Source organism: Aedes aegypti, chromosome 2 (genome assembly GCF_002204515.2).
Source record: "Aedes aegypti strain LVP_AGWG chromosome 2, AaegL5.0 Primary Assembly, whole genome shotgun sequence".
In the NCBI taxonomy this organism is placed as follows: domain Eukaryota; kingdom Metazoa; phylum Arthropoda; class Insecta; order Diptera; family Culicidae; genus Aedes; species Aedes aegypti.
The window spans coordinates 358,334,276-358,357,200 of NC_035108.1; the positions used below are offsets into that span (position 1 = coordinate 358,334,276).

Consider the following 22,925-nt stretch of genomic DNA (forward strand, 5'->3'; position numbering starts at 1 on the left):
TTGTCCTCGGATGAACTCCCGAAAGATGCTTATATGTCTTACTATTTAGATTTTCATCATTTCCTAAATTTCTGGAAAATCTTGAAAATTTTCAACAGTATTTTCTCCACACTTCTACCGGAATCCATCCTCCGCTTATTTTACTCATTTCTCTCTTGCTCTCCGCCCTTGCACCGGTTGTCTAATTTCCTTTTCAGAGCATCCAACATCATGCGCTTTAGCTGATGGAACGCCGCGGACTGGTTTGGCGTTTGTTGGCAGCAGCAGCAGCGAGCTCGAGATCGCGGTGGCAGTTCTTTTCTGCGGTTCGGTCCGTCCGGTTCGTCGCTTTTTATGAACAACTCGTTTAAGTCTCTTTCTGTCTTCCCCCTTTTGCGAGGCGCGCGTGCCAATTCCTAGTGCGTGATTCACATTTCTCCTTTTTCTTCCGCATTTGACATTCGCTGGTGCGCATTCCTGGTTCGAATCCCGGTCAGCTGCAAAGGCGGGGGTGTCTTCGTTCCGTTCCTGAAGAAGAAATTCGTTCATTGGTGCATCGGATCCCCGGGAATGAGATAGCGTGTGTGTGATTGTGGATTTAAGTGGATTTTCGGATCGACACGGAGACGGGCAACCCGGTTATCATCGCCAGCCAGCCAGCAACTTGTTTGCTCGAGATTAGTGTCAACTCGATTGCCGCCAGCAGCCGTAGCCAAGATCTGCCCCATCGTATGGAGTGGTGAACGAAGTGTCCCGTACATCTCAACACGGGGCAGCGGAGATCCCGAGTGTGTGAGGTGTAATTTCGGTGTCATCCCGCTGCTACCAGGTGTGTTTATGTTTTTTTTTTCTTGCTTCGCTCTCTCCTGCACTCGATAAATATGTGTGATTAAACAAAATGGAAAAACAGAAAAAAATACATAAAAAACAGGCGTAATGCGTGTAGTGTCTCACTTTGGATGCGGTGATTTAAGCTAAATATCAGTGATTTGAACATGGCGAGAAAGTAAAACCCGTGGTGAAATGGTTAATCCGCTTGGCTTTCCTCACCTTTCTCGATGGACGGATGGATGGATGGACGGCGGCAAATGTGAGAAATTGAGCAGGAAGACCAAAAAATGATAACACGGTGCAACAAGATTCGATGATTTTTTGTCGGCGGCTATGAAGTTTCATATATTTGGATGAGTTGTTGAGTGAAATGTTAAAATATTCCTAAGGAAACATTGAAATATTCAAACGTTCGTATTTAATTACCCACAAAATTTCTCGTATAATTTGACTTGTGTTTTAGAAAATGACTACTAGGACTAAATTGTCTAACTCTGTCTGATGCTGGGTCCCAGATAGCCACGTAGCTACTCTACAAGATAAAGCTGAGAGTATTGAGTTCGATTCCAATCGGTCGAGGATCTTTTCGAGATGGATTTTTTTTTTGATTTCCTAAGGTAAAGGGCATCTTCGTATTTGCCACGTGAAAAAGATAAGCAAAAATGATCGATCGGCAAAAAACCTTTCAGGTGATAACTGTAGCTCATAAGAACACTAAGCTGAGAAAAAGGCTTTGTTCTATGAAAGACGTAATGCCAGCAAGAAGAAAAACAAGAAGCATTTCAAAGCATTTCAAAATAAGCATTTAACGTTTCTTGTTTCTTAGAAAATAACATCCAAATATTCGGTGATGGGAACCATAGGACGGGGGAGGGACGATTTGCATAAAGACGTTTCGCATAAGGACATTTCGCATAATTTTATGGGTGGACGTTTCGCATAATGGACGTTTGGCATGAAGAGGATTATATGCCTTCTTTAAAATGCTACCTGTTCTTATATGAAACAGCTTTATGCGAAATGTCCATTAAGCCAAACGTCCGTATGCGAAACGTCTTTATGCGAAATGGGTCACCCCCCATAGGACAAGCGTGCAAGGTTTCAGGAAGAAATTGAAAAAATGCCGTTTTTAATCAGAATTCTAAACTATTTCCAACGACAAGCTCAGGTTTATAGGTCACTCCGGTTGAACATAATTACAGTTTTACATGCCCTGCCAAAGAACTGTCCACATTACTTGATATTTTTATGGAATAAAAGTTATGTATTAATACATATATTGAGCTGTTCGGTAATCTAATACGCATGGTTTTTAAATAACAATCGGGTCTCCTATGAAACGCATTCCTATAACGCGCATTTCTATTACACACACCTCTATAAGACACACTAGAACGTTATAGAAGACCCAGGGCTTATGGCATTTCATCAAAAAATAAATAAAAAAAATAATATTAGTGCTGTGCTACAGAAGAATTTTGCCAAAAACGCCATCTTTCTAAGTGGTCAGGCTACAGAAGATAGGCAAAATGGTTGAGATAGGCAAAATTTTGCCCAATTTCAAATGTTCATAACTTTATGAAAAATGAATGAAATTGTATGCATCTGTAGTCGACGACAAATTTGATCTTCTTTCAGGAACTTGCTTGGCTATTCATATTAACCACTGGAAACCGGAGATGGTCCAGATTTTCCGAGGTCATGTCCACATTCCGGAAGCAGTTTTAGAATTGCCGTCTACCATAAATACTATGCAGTAGGTTTCATGTACCTTTGAGGATGTGGATTATTTTCAGAACCTCAAAATGTAATAACCACTTTATAGTAGATTCCAGGTGCCCCTAGAGAAGTGACCAATTTAGAACATGACCACATCCCTCAGGGCACTCGGAACCTATTATACAGTGGTAATGGCAACCGGTGGTTCTGAAAATGCTCCCGGGAGAATCACCTTCAAAAATCAAGAAGTTTGATACCCATGTTAATATTGTTCCAGACATGCTCCTATTTGGCCACTTTTCCCAGGGCACCTGGAACCTACTACACAGTGGTCATAGAAATTAGTTGCTCTGCAAATGCCTTCAGAATTTTGATATTTGATACCGATTTTGATGTGTTTGTGGACATGTTTTTAATCTTAATGCATCCGGCGGCATTTAACTTCCTATTAGTTTTAGTTTCTTGGAAAATTGTAAACATCTATACAACTTCACACCGCTTAAAAATGCCAATTGGACATGATCTAGGAAAATCTGGAACATCTCCAGTGTCCAGTAGGCAATATGCATGACCAAGCATGTTCCTGAAACTTGACCAAATTTACCGTTGACTACTTCCGGTTGCATCAAATTTCATCAATATGTCATAAGTTCATAAGCATTTTAATGTAGGCAAAATTTTGCGTATCTTAATCATTTCGCCTATCCCCAGTAGCTCAGCATCCGCAAAACAAAAATTCCATGCTCACTAGCAACGTCTAGTTGCAAAATCACGAAACTCAAATAATGCAAGCCCTTGTGCTACTAAACAACTTTGCCGAAGACGCCAACTTTCTAAGTGGTCGGGCTACTGAGATATCCGCAAAACAAAAATTCGATGCCCACTAGCACCGCCTGGTGGCGTAATGTTGTATCAAAATGACTACCGCTACTGAGCTGCTTAACAACTCAAACGAAGACACCAACCTCACAAAACATCAGAATCTAAAAAGAAAAAAATACTGGTTTTATTGAAAATCTGAGGAATTTTGCGAGACATGGTTCAATTTTTGTCAAAAAAAAAAATGGCCGAGAAATGGACACACTAGTGAGTACAGCTATTTTTTGCTTTCAATAAAATCTTTGAAATTATTACAATTCAGTATAGTTCAGAATCAGTACTGCCCATAGCTGCATATTTAGTCACATTCGACATTTTTGACAATTTCGAGCTAATACCGTGGAGAGTTATCAAATGATATATACTTCTGATCAACTTACTAAAATCTGTGATTTCGTTCTAGAAAATTCGAAAAAATACCAAGTCATGTTGTCACATTGGTAATTGTAATCAAACAACAGTCACATTGAGATTATGCATGAACCTCGTAATGAAGTAGCATATAAATTGCTATCAGAATTATTTCCTAACTATTCACCCAATATACGATATGAGCTGAACAAATTTTCACATAAGCACTTTTGAGTTCCTGATATTTTTTTTAGAAATTTTAGTTTCTTCCCATACTGCCATAAAACGCACACTTGGTGTTCCATTTACTGAATGCCTACTTTTATCGAATGTTACAAATATGCAGTTATGGGCAGAGTAGTTCAGAAATAAATTTTCTACAAAATGTTTTAGGTTAAGTATTCTCAAAGACTAGATCGGTTCTGTTCAAGTTTGCTCATTTGCTTCTGAAGACCATCCAAAAGTCTCATCATTAGTAAATCCTTATATATTTTTAGCTTGACGGCATTCGTACAAAGACAGACAACATTACCGATTCCGTAAGACGTTTCTTTGTTTGAACGAACGGTTCAGCTAAATTTGGCGAACAATTAAAATTGAGAGGAATTTCTCATGTCCAAAAGAAGAATTATACAGTAAGAAAGCACAGCTGTATTTTGCAAAAGCTTTTCAATATTGATAACAACCACCTTCTGCTTAGAATTAGCAATCGGCCATCTGCTCTCGTCCGCTGATCGAAAGCAAATATAAAGCAACAATTAATTGAGCATCTCTATCATTATTAGAAACATTTTCGGTATCAAATACCTACGGATGTACGTAATATCTAATTTCTAGTTGGCAGCAAGATCCGTTAACAATAGTTAGAAATGATTTTGAATAATGGGTCATAGAAAATATTTTCCTTCAAATTAAGCTCGTTTATTATTTTGATAGACATTAGTCATTATCTTCCATTCTCTTTATTCATTTATTTTTCGTGGCATTTCATTCCAACTGCGACAAAGTTTGATGCTCAGTAAGAGTTTTTTTGCATTCGTTTGCCTTCGGGAAGACAAAAAGACCGAACCTAATAAAATTCTTGAATGTGGAAAGGACAGAACACCCTTTGCAAACCAATGCATCTCACATCCACTTAAGGCACATATGAAATGTTTCCTAAGAACTAGGTTATTTTTCACCTCTATGGGTTAAGCATGGTTTCCAAACATTTCAAGTCATTACATATTAACTTCTTGAATGAAACGGTTTTCGAAAAGTTATACATGACTTGCTTTAAGTGATATCTGTGATTAAATTGGTTCCATAAGCTTTCAGTAATTATAACCTTTGTCTTTACAACTGGTCATTGTAAACTTGGTTTTGCTAAATTTGATCGCTTATTCGTAAGTTTAGTACTTATAATTACAAAACAACTAATTGAAAATTCATTGAACGTGCAAACCAGGATTGTTACATGAATATGGATTCATCCGATGTGTTGACCTTGTAGTGTATCTATTTCGTAATTGACCTGTGCGCCGATTAATTTTTGATCGGCGGTGGCGTCAGGGCATTTTTTGCCCAATGGCGACGGCGTCATCAACGTCACGCCGTTCACAAGTTTCGGTGGTGACGATGGCGGCATACATCGGAGTGGAATCAATAAAATATAAAATTGTAACTGATTAAACCAGTACAATCAAAATCATGGTTGGTTGTTTTAACGGAATTATAATCGCAAAGCTATCAATAGCCTCTTTTTACAAAAAAAAAACTATTTGAATTGAAAAATATCTAAATACAATGATTGAATATGTAGTGCTGCGTTTGTTTATATTGAATAATTCCTTAAGGAATCCGTGGATGTTTTATGTCATACCCTGAACGACTTCTTGCAGAAATAAGAGATGATGTACCTTGAGCGGTTTATCTATGACTGATCATAGATCAAATTTAGATATCACAGCAAAAAAATCCGAAAAAAACACTGGAACCATTGAAAAATTCTGTAGATTTCAAACTTATTTAAGGAAGGGAATCCTAGGTTTAATTCATGATAAATTTTTTCGAGGAATTCTTGGAAAATACCTCCAAAAATATCTGAACAAAATATAAATATAATTCTAGGTATGATTTTTAGATAAGCCATGGAAGAACCTGGAGATATCTTGGCTGGAATAATTGTAGGAATTTTTCCAGAAACATGTGAAAAATTTGCTGGATATTTTTTATTTTTTAAAGTATAGCAGAACAAATGTTTGCACAGCTATCTGATACAAAATAGTGCTTGGTGGATCCTTTCAAAAATGTTTGAAGAAATTTGGAAAGGATTGTGCTACTTTTCTCCGAACGTCTATTCCCCGATTGGCCATTTACCCTGAATGCCATTTCCCCGAATGGCCCGTTTCCCCGAAAAGTGAAGCAGTTCAAAAAATATAAAGAAAACTCTTCAATGGCAGGGTAATAAACTAGGCAGAACGATGAGCAATCACAAGAAAGACATATTGGGTCCTTCTTTCGAGTTTCAGCGCCCTCGGACATAAAATTCCGAGAACGGTTGAACTCGAAAGAACCGCCGATCAAGAAGGGTGCATATCAGAAAACTGGTTCGTTCACCAGTTTAAAATTATAAAGTTATGACAGTTATGAGTACCAAAACCTATACGGGAAAATGGGGTATTCGGGGAAGAGACATTCAGGAAACTGGTGTTCGAGGAAACGGTATTCGGGGAACAGACACTCGGGGAAAAGTAGTACAGAAGTAGCGTCGAACATATATTTCACCGTTTACGAGCTACCAAAGAATGCGACTTTTATAGTGGTAAGCACCATGAAGTATTATCCGTCAATCTCGTATACTCCTTGGTTTTCATAAGCATCTAGCAGTATTTTAATCGGAGTATTAACTTTAGTGCTCTGATTTCGGCGTAGGGGAACATGGTCCAATACGCACTGATAAGGTAAAATTGTTCACCTCATTAAATCATTCCTACAATGTTTTAATTTGTATTCTTTGCCAAACGATGTTAAAATATGTTTGTTCAAGAGCTGCCGCTACAACCCATGGACATAAACTCATACATTTTTCCTTAATTTCCTGCTGAAATTCAACATTTTTCGCTTTTTTGCCTAAATGTTAAGGTTTTCCGATGATTTTATTAACGAATAAGCATTTCCATACCACATAGTAAACTCATGGAGAAACTTGGTTGCTTACTCCTAGTTCTCCATACTAAATGGCATTCTACCCCATCAACCAACTTTTCTACAAGATTTAATACCGTAAAAAAACTCAAATTTGGGAAATGTTTTCATGGTGGTAGCTAGTAAATATTGTAAAGTTACTGTTATGACTTCGAATGGCGTTAGAATGTAGATCTCATTAAGGGAAAACTACACAAATTCTTAAAGTGACATTTTGGACCATTTTGCCCTACTAAAGATAATACGAGATTTGCGATGCACTGGCGATGCACGCCATCGGTGGTACGTCATTTGGCATAAAGTTGTTGGCATTGGATGTTCTTTCTTAATATAATGTTAGCAGGTATAAAACTATTCATTTTAAATTTAAATAAATTTCATTTTCCTTCTGGGTTCTTTGGGGCTATATTGTTTTATATATTTTGCTTCCAACTGATATAAGGGCGGCAATCGATAACATTGATACACTCAAGCTATTAGCAAAAAGAGATATCGATTACTGCGGTTACTCCGATGATTCTGAACGCAGTTTTTTATATCGTTCGTTTTATTATGCCGCAAGATTTTTTGGCGCTTGTTTTAACCATACATTTTTCCTTCTTTAAAAATAGGCTGTTTTTTATATGTATACTGTTATGAGATAGAATGTATTTAAGCTAAATAGTAAATATTTTTATATTCTGTTGTTTTATCAATTCTTGCAAGCCATGTTGTTAGAATGTAGAACCTGCAAGTTTGTCATCATATTTTTTTAGAAACGCGTGATCTCCTTTAGAGATATGCTGAAAAAAATATGATTGCAATCTTAAATTTTACCTTCTTTCGATAAGAGATGGTGTTTTTGATTTACACTTCTAAAATAAAATTATTATTGAATCGTTCAAAAAAATTGTAACATTGTGTTGTTCATTCGTGTTAGGTATACCGTGAAAATATTTTTTTTGCGTTCAAGCCTTAAACATTTTTAACGAAAAATAATTTATAAAGGCTATTTTTGCATCATGCTGCAATAATAAATCTTTGGATTAGAGCTTTCAATATTTTGCAGATAAATTTACCCTTCTTTCACCAAGTAATTTTCATCAAGTGTTACGTCGCAACTGGGACAGAGCTCGAACCACAACGAAATGCTCTACCCCCTTATATTATTAACTGTGAACTTCCTTAGTCAATTTACTATTTTCACATCAAGTTCAAAAATTCTCTATGTTCTGAGATGTACAGAAAATTATTATTGCGAAAAGATCTTTCACCAGACACGTCACAAGTTTTATTTAGTTATGCTCGCTTATGTCACAACATTTTTTGACATCCATAGCTTGGCAAATCAGGCCAGATAGCCGTAGCGGTAAACGCGCAGCTATTCAGCATGACCATGCTGAGGGTCGTGGGTTCGAATCCCGCTGGTCGAGGATCTTTTCGTAAAGCAAATTTTCTCGACTTCCCAGGGCATAGTGTATCTTCGTACCTGCCACACGATATACACATGCAAAAATGGTCAAACGGCAAAGAAAGCTCTCAGTAAATAACTGTGGAAGTGCTCATAAGAACAGTAAGCTGAGAAGCAGGCTTTGTCCCAGTTGGGACGTAACGCCAGAAAGAAGAAGAAGAAGAAAAAAGATTTTGTTTTTGAACATTTTTTATTCGATTCTATTTCTGATTGCTAAACTTCATTTGGTGCAGTTCATTAACCCCTCTACCGGCAGCTTCATTTTTTACCATCAACAAAATATTTAAATCGTGATAACTTTTTGATTTTTCGATATTTTTGCACCATTTTTTCACAAGTTCTCAAAAAACTCTTCTAGTTTTTGATTCTGTGTCAAAATTGATCATTGGTATTCTGGATCCGGAGATATTTCAAAATTCCTAGGGGGACCGACGCGTTAACTATAACCCATGTTAATTTCTCAGACTACAGAATTTTTATCGTATTCGGGTATTCACTCCTCGAAATGATACATTAATGCGAGTATGTTGTGAAAAAATGAAGCAATTTGGAACAGCCATCTTTGAGTAATGAGCATTTTTGTTTCTGGTGCCACGCTGGACAAATAAAGATCCTGAAAACTCTAAAAAACTTAATATCGTAATTTTCAGATTTTTCCAAGATTTCTGAACCGATTTGTATGATTTTTTTCAGAGTAGCTCCTTATTACCTGGCATTGTATAGTACACATTTTATTTAATTTTTAAATTGACCAAAAACAAAAGGGCCGTCAAAGACATTTTATAAGGAGAATGTCGGTCCCCAAGGAACATCGGAATATCTTCAAAACTAGATCATCAATGAATAATATCGACACGGATTCCTAAACTAGAAGAGTTTTTTGAAAAAATGGTACAAAAATATCGAGAAACAAAAAAGTTATCGTGATTTGAATATTTTTTTAGCGGTAAAAAATGAAGCTGCTGGTAGAGGGGTTAATTACATACTGCTCTAGATAGAGAAAAAAAGTTGGTTCAAACACAGACGAAATTTCGTGTTCCATTCAAGCGTTCAGAATAAACTTTCACAAATGAGGAAGACATAGAATCAAATATTAACAGTTCTTGTTTGTTAGATGGATGCTGCATTTCTGATCATTTCGATAGTCAAATATCCTATGCTTCTATCTAAAGCATTTGCTTGTTTAGCTGAAGCTTTAATGTTCGAATGTTCGAGGCAAATAGAGGAGAGTGTATGTTCTGCATCATGCTCTTTTTCAGGATGTTAAATAAAAAAAAAAGTGAGAGTGATTTGACATCTGGTTATTTGACATGAATTTATAGCTCTATATCATTATATGACAATATAATAAAGCAATATACGGTGTGCATTTCCATTAATTACGTCAAGATATAAACGAGGATTGAAGTTTCGACAAACGTAACATTTCATACAAAATTTCCAAAGGTTCCGTAGGTTATGTAAGGCAGGACAGGAGGAGAAAGTTACAAAAAAATGTTTACGACGTAATTGATGGGCCTTTCCTTGATTTTTATCAGAGGCTTACACTAAAGAGAGAAATTTCAAAAAGTAATCCATAAACTTCTATAAAAATTTTAATCACATATCTTGATAGTTAGTTTGTGGGCTTCGTAGCCGTGCGGTTAGTGTCACCGAGGCATTTAGCCGCATCGTCCTAAGGAGTGTGGGTTCGATTCCCGCCTCAGGCCGAAAACTTTTCGAGAGGAATGTTTTCTGACTGTGCCACTGGGCGTTGCATGCTAGTCCGTTGTCTAGTGTGGCGCTTCCTTCAAAGGGCAAATAGCCCACTGGAAGCATTAACCCTCTAATACCCAACCCCGCCTTTAGACGGGGTACACTTTGGAATTTTGTGTATTTTTTCGTAGCTCGGAAATCAAAATGATTTTATTTTTGGCTTATACCTTGACTCATAACACGCATATAAGAAAAGTTTTTTATGATTTTTGAAACTTTTTTGTATTTTTAGAAATTGTTTGAAAAATTGCATTCTTATATAACCTACAAATGCCTGGGCTTCATTTAACGTGTAATATAAAAAATCGTACCTTTTATATTTATCTACGATTAACCTTTTACAAACGAAGAGCCTAGTGGTATTAAAATCATTTCATACCTGTTTTTCCGTTAGTTACACGGAAAATAAAATACGCTCCGAAAAAAAATTAAAAATTTAATATTTTTAAAAATACCGTAACAATTTAATTTTTTATTATTGCCAAAAATCAACAACTAGAAAAGGCTTTAAGAAAAAATGAAAAAGCTAGGGATGTTCAAAAATAAAAATTATAAAAATCAAAAACCAAAATTTAAAAATGTGTGAATAAAAATAAATAAATGACCAAAACGTGTTTAGAACGATTTAAGATAACGAAAAATAATACTTAAATCGAAAATAAAAATTTGGTTATTAGAGGGTTAACGTGTAGTGTCTAGTTTGGTGAAAATGTAATGAAATTGTTTATAAAGGCCTGCCGTGAACCACAAGTCAGTCCCATCTATAGAATGTAGGCATTGAATAAATGGTTTGAAAAGTTTACAAATTTGATTTATACACCAAAAAAATCTTAGATTTACACGTAACGTAATTTTAGCCTCAATCATGCAAAGCCATTTCTCATGTATTATTCAATGATAAAACCTACAAACACACCTATTATATACAACATTGTTACCAAAATCCTTAATATTGAACGCGAAACGTCTTCTCTCGAAGAATGTTGCATGCAAAACGGCTCGGTTTACATGATTTTCACGCTGAAAATTCAATCATAAATAATGCACATCGAATGACAAGCCTTCGATCCATCCATGTGCATTATATATGACAGAATATTCAGCGTAGAATCATGTAAACTGATGATTCTTGTTTGCAATTTCACTTTCAAGATGCAAGAAAGCATGCAATATTGGCGAATGTTGGATGTAAGATCATGAAATGTTTCAGTTTCACTCAAGATTGCAAGCAATTTCGAATGCAATGAGACAGTTCACATTAATTATCGTTGAATGTTCAGTTGCACCTCGTTTTACATGATTATCATAAAAAATTACGTGCCATGTAAATTTGAGATTTTTTTGCTGTGTATATACGAATATTAAAAAAAATACAAGAGATTGAAACATGTTTCAATTTTAATGAAATTTTCACAACATGCATTTCCTTCCAATATCTTTTCGACAAAAGCATAAAGATGACAAAAAACGATTTATTTTATGTCCAACGGTGCAGAAGTCTGTAGTGGAACTGATATGCAGTTAAAGTGAACTCTTCTTTACTCGATATTCTGTAACTCGATGAAATGCGTAGATCGACTCGATGTTCCCTAACTAGATGCTATCTGTTTCAGTTTGCTAAACTAAAGGTTAACGCCCCATTTCAGTGGAACTAAATTTTAAATTTTTGTAAACTGTGCAAAAAGTGCCACGTAGATATAAGTATTAAAATTGTACTTTTTTTCATTAATATTTGATTTTAAAATTACTTTAATTATGTTTGTTTGATGTTAAAACTACGAATGTATTTAGGAGTTAGGGAGTTAGGGAGAGTTGACTGCACTTTCTATAATGGAAAAGTTCGACTTGGAGATTTTCCTCATATCACGAATAAATCATGATGTCTCGTAATGTCAAAACTGAAAGATCATTGGAGTCAAGTCTCCTTGATTCGATATTTCTTATCTCGATTATGGTTCTCCAATAAATGAATTTGATTTTCAAGGCTTTCTCGATGGTTCCTTGAAACGCAGTCGCACTGATTTTGTGTTCCATAACTCGATGCCTCCTTAACTCGATGGACCCTTCAATATCGAACTATGGAGAGTTGACTGTATTTTGTAAACTACTGTCAAACCAATTTTGACGATAGTGCAAATGGGACTAACTTGTTATTCACGGTAGAATGAGGTGATTTTTTTAATCAAATGTAGAATTTTCCATGGTATGTCCAAATGAACTTTCGATGTGGCTATTAGTATCATTTGTAAAACATCTTAACCAAGGATGGAAAAAATCTCCTCTAGCGACTAACAACATAGTATTTGAATTTTCTAAGAGGGCCATCGCTCTTGCAGAAACATGATTTGAACATCTCATTACGCACGCATAGTAAGGATACCGTAAATTCGAGTCAAGTTGATCAGTAGGGTGAAATTGATCACCTTGTCACAGGATTTTATTTCTTCCCAATAAAGCACAAATATCAATGTAAACTGCAGTGAATGAACGTTGATTTTCGGAACTATTATCGAATTGTGTGCTGTGATGTTTTTAGCGTTATAGAATGTTTATTTTTATGAAAATATTGCAAAATTTCAAAATTGAGTGGTGTTTAATCCTTTGACCTGGTTGCTTGCTCCTGCGGGGGCGGGCGACGAGAGCAGGATCAATCGTGTTGCGCGCCGCTCGCGTAGCACGGTGGAATAGTATCGCGGGTCACGGAACGCGTTAGTAGTGTTTGATCTTTTGATCTTGTTGCTTGCTCCTATGGGGGCGAGTGACGAACACTTGTTCGGCGTTCAATGTGTTTATCGAGTAATATCGCGAATCTGGTTAGGCGCATTCATTTCAAATTGTATATTTATCGTTTACCAAAACGAATCCCTACCCCATATCCAAACATTTCCCTCCCATCCCAAATTGACCTGCATTCGGACGCAGCCGGCGCCGTTATTGTTTATTATAATAAAGAGAGCACCAGTAGTTACACATTGAGGATGCTACTGATCCCAAGTAGTGTCTGTTGGTTCCCTGCAGAGAATGTCTAAAAACTCAGTGCTATGCCAAAAACATGCGTGCCACTCTGAAATTAATTGTGCGTCTCCCATTCTTTGCGAGTAAACTCAAAGCAAGGTGCAGGAGACAATTTGTGTGTGTGCGAGTCAAAGCAAAGCACAATTTCTACTCTTTCAATCTCTTTCGTGAAAGCACAAAAAATCACTCTAGAATATTTTCAATCGAGTATGCTTCTAAAGGGGACAAAAACTTATAGTTGTGAATCTTAATATATTTGGTAAAGTAAGAAACATAAGCTGGTGATGTATTATGTTCATCGTGTTTAAGAGTTTTGACAGTTATATATTAATGAAAAAAAATCAAGTGAATTCGTTTACGCGTGTACGAAACGCAAAGAGTGAAAATGAGACAACTCGATACCTCGCAGCCCAAAGCACATTGCGAGTCAGCACTGGCAGGGTGCAGTCCAGATAAAAATACTCGTGCACGTTTCCTTCTTATTCAGGGTACTATCTCGCAGCAGCGCGTGTAGCACCGAAAGAGAATTGAGTCGCACCCCATCCCTGGTTCCCTGTGTAAGTACAGCTGTTCTTGCAATAACGGAGTAGCATCTGCGGGCGGCCAATCATGCTCATGCTCAAATATTGCAAAATTTCAAAATCATGTACGGTGCAGTATTGACAAACATTCATAAACTTCTTGTTCTAAACAAGGTTTTGAACATGGTTTAAACTTGAATGTTTGTAAGGATGCTTAAAATATATTCCCAAACTAGATTTCACAATCAAAACTCGTACCGTAATCCGGGGTAACATTGATCATTTTTTTGAATATTTCTCAAATATTTCGTTTGAAAATGCAAATGTTGCAAAATTTATATTTTTAAAACAAGTACTGCCACCCATAGCTTGTGACTTCATACTGTATTTTGTTTTTTAAAAGATTTAAGCATGTTTAAAAAAATGTTTTAAGTGATTTTTTGATTTAGCTGATATGGGGTAACATTGATCACCTATGTAAACAATGTTCGGTAATATTGAAAATGTCATTACTTACTTAAATCATGGCCCCCGAAGCCGAATATGAAGACCAAACGCTTACAAGTCATTTAATTTTCAAGTTATTTCAAAATTAAAAACACCTCGAACCACGGAATACGCCTAAAGGTAGGCAATTTCATAAGGAAATTTTATATTCTTAACAGTAATTCGTTAACGTTGCCTAATTGAGCATAGTTATGAAAGTTTTGACAACGGAATCGTTTTCGGCGATGCCATTTTTAGTAAGAACCGCATTCTCCTTGCTCATATGGTTTGCAGAACTTATGTGAGACATGAATGTTCGGTAGTGTCATCTTTACCCATTGAAATAATTGTTTCGAAAAGTTGATAAATTTACGCATAAGGTAAACGCAATTTACACGAAAATCTTCACTTTCATTAGCTTATGAATATAAGAAAGAGAAGAACCATTCATGATTTGAAAACGTTCCATCAATAAATGGCGATACGAACTTTTTACGAGATGGGTCATTCCGATCAATGTTACCCCGCTGATCAATGATACCCCGGATTACGGTACCAAATTGCTCAATCGTTTGAAATAATTGCATTTCTGTTTGATATCATAAAAATCCTTGGAAAGTTGCCTACATTTAGGCTTTTTCCACATATTCGGATTCAGAGAACTCAAGTTCAGTATGTAGAGTTGTTTAAAAAATTAACATCAATCGTATTGACAAGTGATCAATTTCACCCCGAAACGAAATACCCCGATTTTTTATTTTGGAGATGATTTTTAGCACTAGAATCACATATGTTAGAAAATTTCGGTACTCGAGCCAATGAACCTCACCGTCGTACTTGTTTTCATAAACTTAGTTGTATGGTATTGTCAACATTATGAAAAACAAACAAGGAAAACCGTGAAAAATGATCAATTCTACCCGAAATTACGGTATCGTGAGACAAGGCAAGTACGGTGATACTCTATTCCAGAGAAGTTAAGGAATTTTCCAATACAAAAAGATCCTGGACCGACCGGGAATCAAACCCAGACACTTGCAGCTTGGCTTTGCTTTGTAGCCTCGGATTCTAACCACTTGGCTAATGAAGCAGATATGCTGCAAAAAATAAGACATGCGATGTGGTGAAATCAATCCATTACATGCGGTTTCATTTTGGATCATCCCCTCCTTCAAAAAAGGCAGTTGAATATCTAATGAGACTGGTTGATCATTATCAGCAAATAATAGCAATTTCTGCATCAACGAAAATAGCGCGGGAAATTTTCGTTCGTCTGATGAAAAGGCTTGCTAAGAGAAATGAAAAACTTCAATGATAAAATGACGACAAACACGGATGGATGGCGACGCTGAGGCTGTTCCGTGCAAGCAAGATGTAGGCAGGAGCCATGATGCGAGGAAGAAAGAGAAAAATCCGAGCTCAGCCAGGTGAAACGGATGATGATGACGGCAAAGAGCATAAAAACATGGACCAGTTATTTATTCTAATTAAAAGTGGATTATCCAGTTGTGCGCTTTCGCGGAAGTTTTCTTTCGGTGGTTACCAACCAGGTGGAGCATGAATACAGGAGATGAGCCGGAAGGAAGGAAGCTGAAGCGATGAAAATTAAAATGCGAATTGAATTGGCTTATGTCCATAGAATTTCGCCTATCACTTAAGGAGATGTCACTTGGTGCTATGTCGTGACCTATTTAAGCTTGAGAAAACATGCGAGCTTTCACTGCTCTTTCAAATGCCAAATGCTCTTTTCGTCAATCGATTGGAAACGATGAAAGCTTGTGAAACTGACCAACATTTTTCTCAGCGCTGCCGCCAATTGTCAAAACGTTCGAGGTTTATGTGATCTTTTCCCCCTGTTGCCATACTCACCTCCATTTTCGCTCAATTGCAATCAAAATATTCATTACAATCTCTCCAGCAATAAATTGCGGAAACGATCTATTCAACACACACCGAACGATTAAGGTAACTATCGCCCTACACTGCAAAGAAAATAGCTTCGATTAGATCCCACAAACTTTTTCCAAACAACCCCCAGACAAATGCAACCATCTGGCAAACACCATTATTATCATTCACAACCATCTTCAACATCTGGTGGCGAGGGGGCTGAATAGCGCTGCAAAAATCAACCGGATAAACATAAATAAACCGGAAAATGCTCTTCTTTTCCACTAAATGACACCATCATCATTACCACCCTCCATCCCCACCCACCTTGAAGCGCTGGCTGACTGACTGACAGTGGATGGCATTTTGGTTCAGTTCTGGAAACGGATCCGCATAGACGTAGGAACAGGGGGACAGGGATGTCAGGCCCCCAAGAATCCTACAGATTTATGTGATATTTTTGGAAAAATTTGTACTGATTTTCATTTAAACATTTGAGAATAGCCAGATAGCCGTAGCGGTAAACGCGCAGCTATTCAGCAAGACCAAGCTGAGGGTCGTGGGTTCGAATCCCACCGGTCGAGGATCTTTTCGGGTTGGAAATTTTCTCGACTTCCTAGGGCATAGAGTATATTCGTACCTGCCACACGATATACACATGCAAAAATGGTCATTGGCATAGAAAGCTCTCAGTTAATAAGCTGAGAAGCAGGCTCTGTTCCAGTGGGGACGTAATGCCAGAAAAGAAGAAGAAGAAGAAATTTAGAATGTTTATGCGATCCTTAGCGAAATTTCTAGAGGATTTCTTGAGGGTCATGCACAAATTACGTCACGCTCCGAGGGGGGAGGGGGTCAAACCAAGCGTGACAATACTTACAAAAAATTTGGACGACTCATACAAAAAACGTGACAAAAGGGGGGTGGTCAAAAAGTTGAAATTTAGCGTGACATAATTTGTGTACCATCCCTTACAAGCTTTTTAAACCAAATTCTGGTGGACCATCTCGAGAAATTTATTGAAAAATCCTTGTATGTTCCAAAAAAAAAACAAGACTTCAAGGGATTTATAGTAAAAAGTATGATGATTAATCTGTAAGTAAATGAAAACCGAATGTAGTATTCACTTCCTTGTTGGACTGACGTTGACCGAATCAGAGTTGCTCGCTGTCACTATCAACGTTTCAAATTTGCTGATTTGTACAGGCAGACTACGATATAATTCGAATCAATCTGTATCACATCAACATCATGCTGTCTACTCCATCACAAGTGCATTGATGGCGATAGACTATGGACATCACTGATGGGTTAAGTTCATCCTTAAATTAAGCAGTTCAAATGGAAATTTATCAGTACAATATTTTTGACAGTATTGCAGATATAATGAAATTATTTGTTGGTCACTGAAAAACAGTAGTAGCATGGATAATTACTACGTGATCACTCATTCCGCAGTGATTATGATCTAAAGTGCGATGTCGCATCACTGCTGTTGGTTGTCAAATCAAAGTGATATTGATAGCTCGCAAGTGATAGTGATAGTTTTAGACCATCAGCCATCAGCTGACATGATTGATATTAAGCAACTCTGGACCGAATGCTCAAATGACGTCAAATAAACATCTATACGTTATCATTCTGAGGAAATCGACTTGTGTAAGATTGATCGTGCGTTGGTGTTTGTGGCAGTTTACTTGTAGATCCTATGCATGTTTCGTTTGGTGGTAGGGTATAGGTGTTAAGCGAAATGAATGAGTGCAAGAAGTGTGGGCCCCGGTATTAATTTCTGAAATACCGACCACACGTACAGGTTGTTTGAGTGTGTACTATTACAAGTGCACAACACTGACGAAAGCTGTTGCTAAGCTTGTTCTCACTGACGAAAATCTGCTTTTCAAATGTAGTGATTGTTTATCAAGCCAGTGTTGTGGCGAGCAGAATTTAACGCTCCCGATCGTAATAATGTTCGATGGTTGATGTATGATGAAGAAGATTTCTTCTATTTCGGATTCGTTCAGTTGCATTCAGGAGCAAATTGCTGCTGAAAAAAATTGTTCAGTACCATGGAACAAGCAATTTTTTAAATATCGAAGTCTGTGAGCAAAAAGTTGGAAGTATGAAATGTTCATTTTTTGAGTTAGTTTCAATGAATGATAAGCAAGGTACATCAAGTACGGCATCGGCCGAGCCTGATTTCCAGAGAACTATGGGCCAGAAATCAAAATTTTGCGACAAAATACCAAAAATCTTTTTTCAATAAAATTAATTAATGAGATGAATTTCTCATTATTGGGTACATGTTTGATTGTATACCAACTATCTTATTTGATTTATCACATTATATCAATGTACTCAATGGAGCGCAATTTAGTTTAAACTGAAAAACTTGTATTTCAGACTATTATTAGAAAATTTGGTTTGAGGGGAATAATGGCAAGAAAAATAATTGTGTGTTCATTTTTCGAAAGCAAATTGAGTGCTTTTCACATGTGTGATATTTTTATATGTTAATTTTAAATGTAATCATTGATTTTACAATGTACCATTAATGTATATTATATTTTTACAAGTTCACCTTAAAAGTTTAGTTTTTCCACCGTATTCGGCTTGCAACCAGTTTTAGGTGGAAGCCTAGACTCCACTCTTTCTTGTGGTACCAAAAGTTTTTGCATATTTTTGCGGATGGCCGAGATACAGTGGTTCAAGTACAAGCGATAATTTAGTCAATTTTTAAACCCTATATTTTAAGCTTTGCTGCTTTAATACAAACCAACTAATTGAATAAGTTTGATTGGTATAAAAACAACTAAACCTGCACAACTTTTGAGCAAGGGTCCGTCCATAAGCTAGGTGACATTCAGAAATCTAGGTAGAGTCGGTAGAAGAAATACAAAAAATAACTTATTTTTTTGCAATTTCCTTTGAGTCCATGTTATATATGGTATGACGACTTAAGCGTGGTTTCTGGACAACCTCCAGGTTAGGATAAAAGACTTTTGAAGAATTATGAAACGACTGAAACTGTTGTATGTCTATGTTTTTATACAAATCGCAATGGCATCAATTTAATATAGACATTAGGTAGACATTTTCTAAAAAGAATCTCCCAACCCTGCTGATTATTTTTCAACCAGGATTGAATCATTGGTATAACATTTCACATAAGTTAAAAAATCAAGTAGAAACATCCAAAATCTGCCCGTTTTTTTAATTTGATGGTTCACTAAGAGTGAATTGATATAAGGAAACAATAGATAATAAAAGAATTAGGCAACATCATGTACCATCCTCCTATTGGCGATCAAAAGTGAGTTTAGGTTGCGAATGTTTCTCAAATTGAAATGAATATTTACGGTTTCCTGTGCCTTAAATTGCAAAAATCTTGTCAGTTAAATGATTGCGGTGATTTTTCTTCCAAAGTTATCACTAGAAATGTTGATTACGGTGCACTAATCGCTATACTAGAAGAGCGCCATCTACGTATTTTCGCTCTCCGTTGGATAACCAATACTACGTTGAAATATCGGAAAAAAAAAAAATAATGAAAAGATTAAAAGAGAACAAAACTAAAAAGGCAGCACCATCAATGAAGAAAAGTAAAAAAAAATCGTTTGAATCTTTTTAAATTGCTGCCAGATATATTGGCAACTTAAGCGTAATATTGCCGGGAGGATATTAGTAGCTTTATCATATAGACTAATAAATTGTGCATAAACGAATCATCTAATTTCGTTGAAAGCAAATGAAGACTAAGAACTCTGGTTGATTTATATCAATTTAAAATCAATCATTTAAGAGATCTACACAAAAATTCTTGATTATCATATAACAATTTCCTGCATGTATTAATATAATGGAGTCCAAAAGATGGCGTAAACCGAATGTTATGATGTTAGAACATATCAAATAAGGCCTCCATTACAGCTAAAGAATTTCTGACCATAATGTTTCGAAAATTTGATTGAAACGCTTGAAGCGTGAATGTGAAATGGTCATACGCCCTTGTTTCATTTTGGACAATGCCTTTATGACTCTCTGATGGTTTTATGGCTTTGTTTTAGGTTATGTTATATGCGTTATAAAAATTTAATAGTTTAGATCAGTGATTCCCAAAGTGGGCGAATTCATCCCCCTGGGGGCGATTTTCAGGTCCAGGGGGGCGAAAATTTGTAAAGCTTAATTTGGGGGGCGAAAATGATAGAAAGGGGGCGAAAGTAGGAGCAAATGAAAAACACAAATAGATTCAAAGTTTGTAAAAGACACTCATATGTTGATGATAGCAAGAAGAAGAAGAATTTATTTGACACCTAATTATTTCATCGCTCTTTTACTCCAAAGGTGCTCGTTTTTAAATTATGATAGACAAATTTGACGATTGTCATTGAGATCTGTAAGATTTTTTTTTTGCTAAAATTAATATTTAATGTATTTTGAAAGGAGAAACTTTTGGCGATGTTTGAAATTTATATCCAACTCTAAAGTAAAGTTTGATAAATTTTTGATGGGGGATCTTTACAATAAGGCAGCTTAAGTTCTTTCTAACGTATTTGTTACACTATTCATTTTGACACTGTTTAGTATCAGTATTTATAGTAGAAATCAGTTTATAAATAAATTTATGTGACTTTGGTGTGCAAAAATCGGGTCCCAATGATAAAATCCCTCCTGCACGCCATAAACGTAAATCACCCTACTTAAAAAATAGGCTTGAGCGTCATAAAATTGCGACATAAATGGAACAAAGCTTTAAAAAATAAACAAATTGAATGTTATATTTCAGTGAATGAAAAGTTGAAAAATGTCTGGGTTTACTCATATTTTTTTTTAATATTTTGTATATAAATTGGTCTGTTTCCAGAACAGTCGATGATGTATTACCCAAAGTTTCGTAAATTTATTACAACAACTCAAGATACACAAAAAAGGCAAAAAAGCAGTAAGTGCGCGGAAAATTTTTTGATGATCACACACTAAACAAGATAATAGATTTGCTGATACGAATATAATCGATGCACATGATAGATATGGCATGACTCTTTTCTGGATATACAAGTAAAAGACACTTTGGGGTATTTTATTGAAGCATTATGGGCAGTCAATACTTCAACGTTAGTTTATCGCTTAATACAAATGTTTAAATTTATATCCTTTGAATCGTCAGGGGGGCGATTTTAAGAAATATTGGTCTCAAGGGGGCGAAAGTCAAAAAAGTTTGGGAAACACTGGTTTAGATGATGAATTAAATGCAATTACACTGTGAAAACCAATAAGTATATTGAATAAACAGTTGTCAATGCATTCCAAACAACTATGATTTCATGATCACATTTTTCAGGCATTTTCAACTATTCTGAGAAATTAATACACAGCAAAAAATGCTAAAATTTACATAGCACTTAATAGTTTATGATAATCATGTAAAACGAGTTGCAACTGAACATTCAACGATAATTAATGTAAACTGTCTCATTGCATTCGAAAATGCTTGCAATCTTGAGTGAAACTGAAACATTTCACGATCTTTCATCCAAAATTCGCCAATATTGCATGCTTTCTTGCATCTTGAAAGTGAAATTGCAAACAAGAATGCTCAGCTCACATGATTTAACGCTGAATATTCTGTCAAAAATAATGCACATGGATGGATCGACGACTTGTCATTCCATGTGCATTATTTATGATTGAATTTTCAGCGTTAAAATCATGTAAACCGAGTCGTTTTGCATGCAACATTCTTCGAGAGAAGACGTTTCGCGTTCAATATCAAGGATTTTGGTAACAATGTTGTATATAACAGGGTGGGTGTACGGCTGTCAACTACAAACAAAGCTCGCCTAACAATCATCTCTCACGCGGGCCGACCCAAACAGCACAGGTCGAAACGCGGGCCATGCCAGGCAGCAAATGCTGATGCATTTCAACACTCAAACAGCGGGATGCCTAGCAGCGTTGTGAGCCAAACGAATACAATCACAAAACATGAACGGTAGGCGCACCTCGTTGCGTATACCCCCCCTGGTATATAATAGATGTGCTTATAGGTTTTATCATTGAATAATACATGAGAAATGGCTTTGCATGATTGAGGCTAAAATTACGTTACGTGTAAATCTAAGATTTTTTTGGTGTGTAGTGTACCTGCAGAATACTATGAAATGTATGAATCATATCTTGGAAAATGTTCAATGCATTTTGTAATATGATGTTTGAGCGAATTTGAATATGTTATGCCTTAATTTACATATATCTCCAAATATTGATAATCCTTACAAATATTTTAATTAAAATGCATCTTAGTCGTCCCAAACACGTCTATTACATGTTTTCTTAAGTTTGTTTTACTTTTAGGTTGTTTTTTGTTCATTTTGAAAGTGTTGGGAATTTTGTCGCGAAATTTTGATTTTTGGCCCATAGTGCAGAGGCAAGAAACGTAAGGCTCAGGAAGACGTTCGCGGATGTTGTCAATAGTAATGCTTTGTTATATTTTTATTGATTTTTTTTCAATCCAGTTGTTATATTAATGAACAAAAGTTCTTTTCTTACAAACAAGTGTTGCCAGATTTGATTGAAAATAATTCTTTTTAGAAAATAATTGAATTATTTATTCCAAAATTTTGATTTTCAAGCCTTATTTCACATATTTGGCAACACAAATTAACACACTACCGGTATTTTAGTTTCAATCATGCAAAGCCATGCATTTCATGTATTATTCAATGATAAAACCCATCTGATATATCCAACACTGTTACCAAATTCCTAAATATTGAACACGAAACGTCTTCTCTCAAAGAATGTTGCACGCAAAACGGCTCGGTTTACATGATTTTCCCGCTGAAAATGCAATCATAAATATTGCACAT

At 36.0% G+C, this 22,925-nt stretch overlaps 1 protein-coding gene across 1 annotated transcript in view; it reads left to right on the plus strand.

Annotated features, from left to right (window-relative positions):
• Positions 1-275: 275 nt before the first annotated feature.
• The window catches only part of LOC5572015 (serine proteinase stubble), a 111,580-nt gene continuing 88,930 nt past the window's right edge, over positions 276-22,925 (plus strand). Inside the window, exon 1 of the mRNA XM_021846419.1 lies at positions 276-808. The gene's annotated coding sequence lies outside the window, so the exon portion shown is untranslated. The remainder of the gene's footprint in view (positions 809-22,925) is intronic.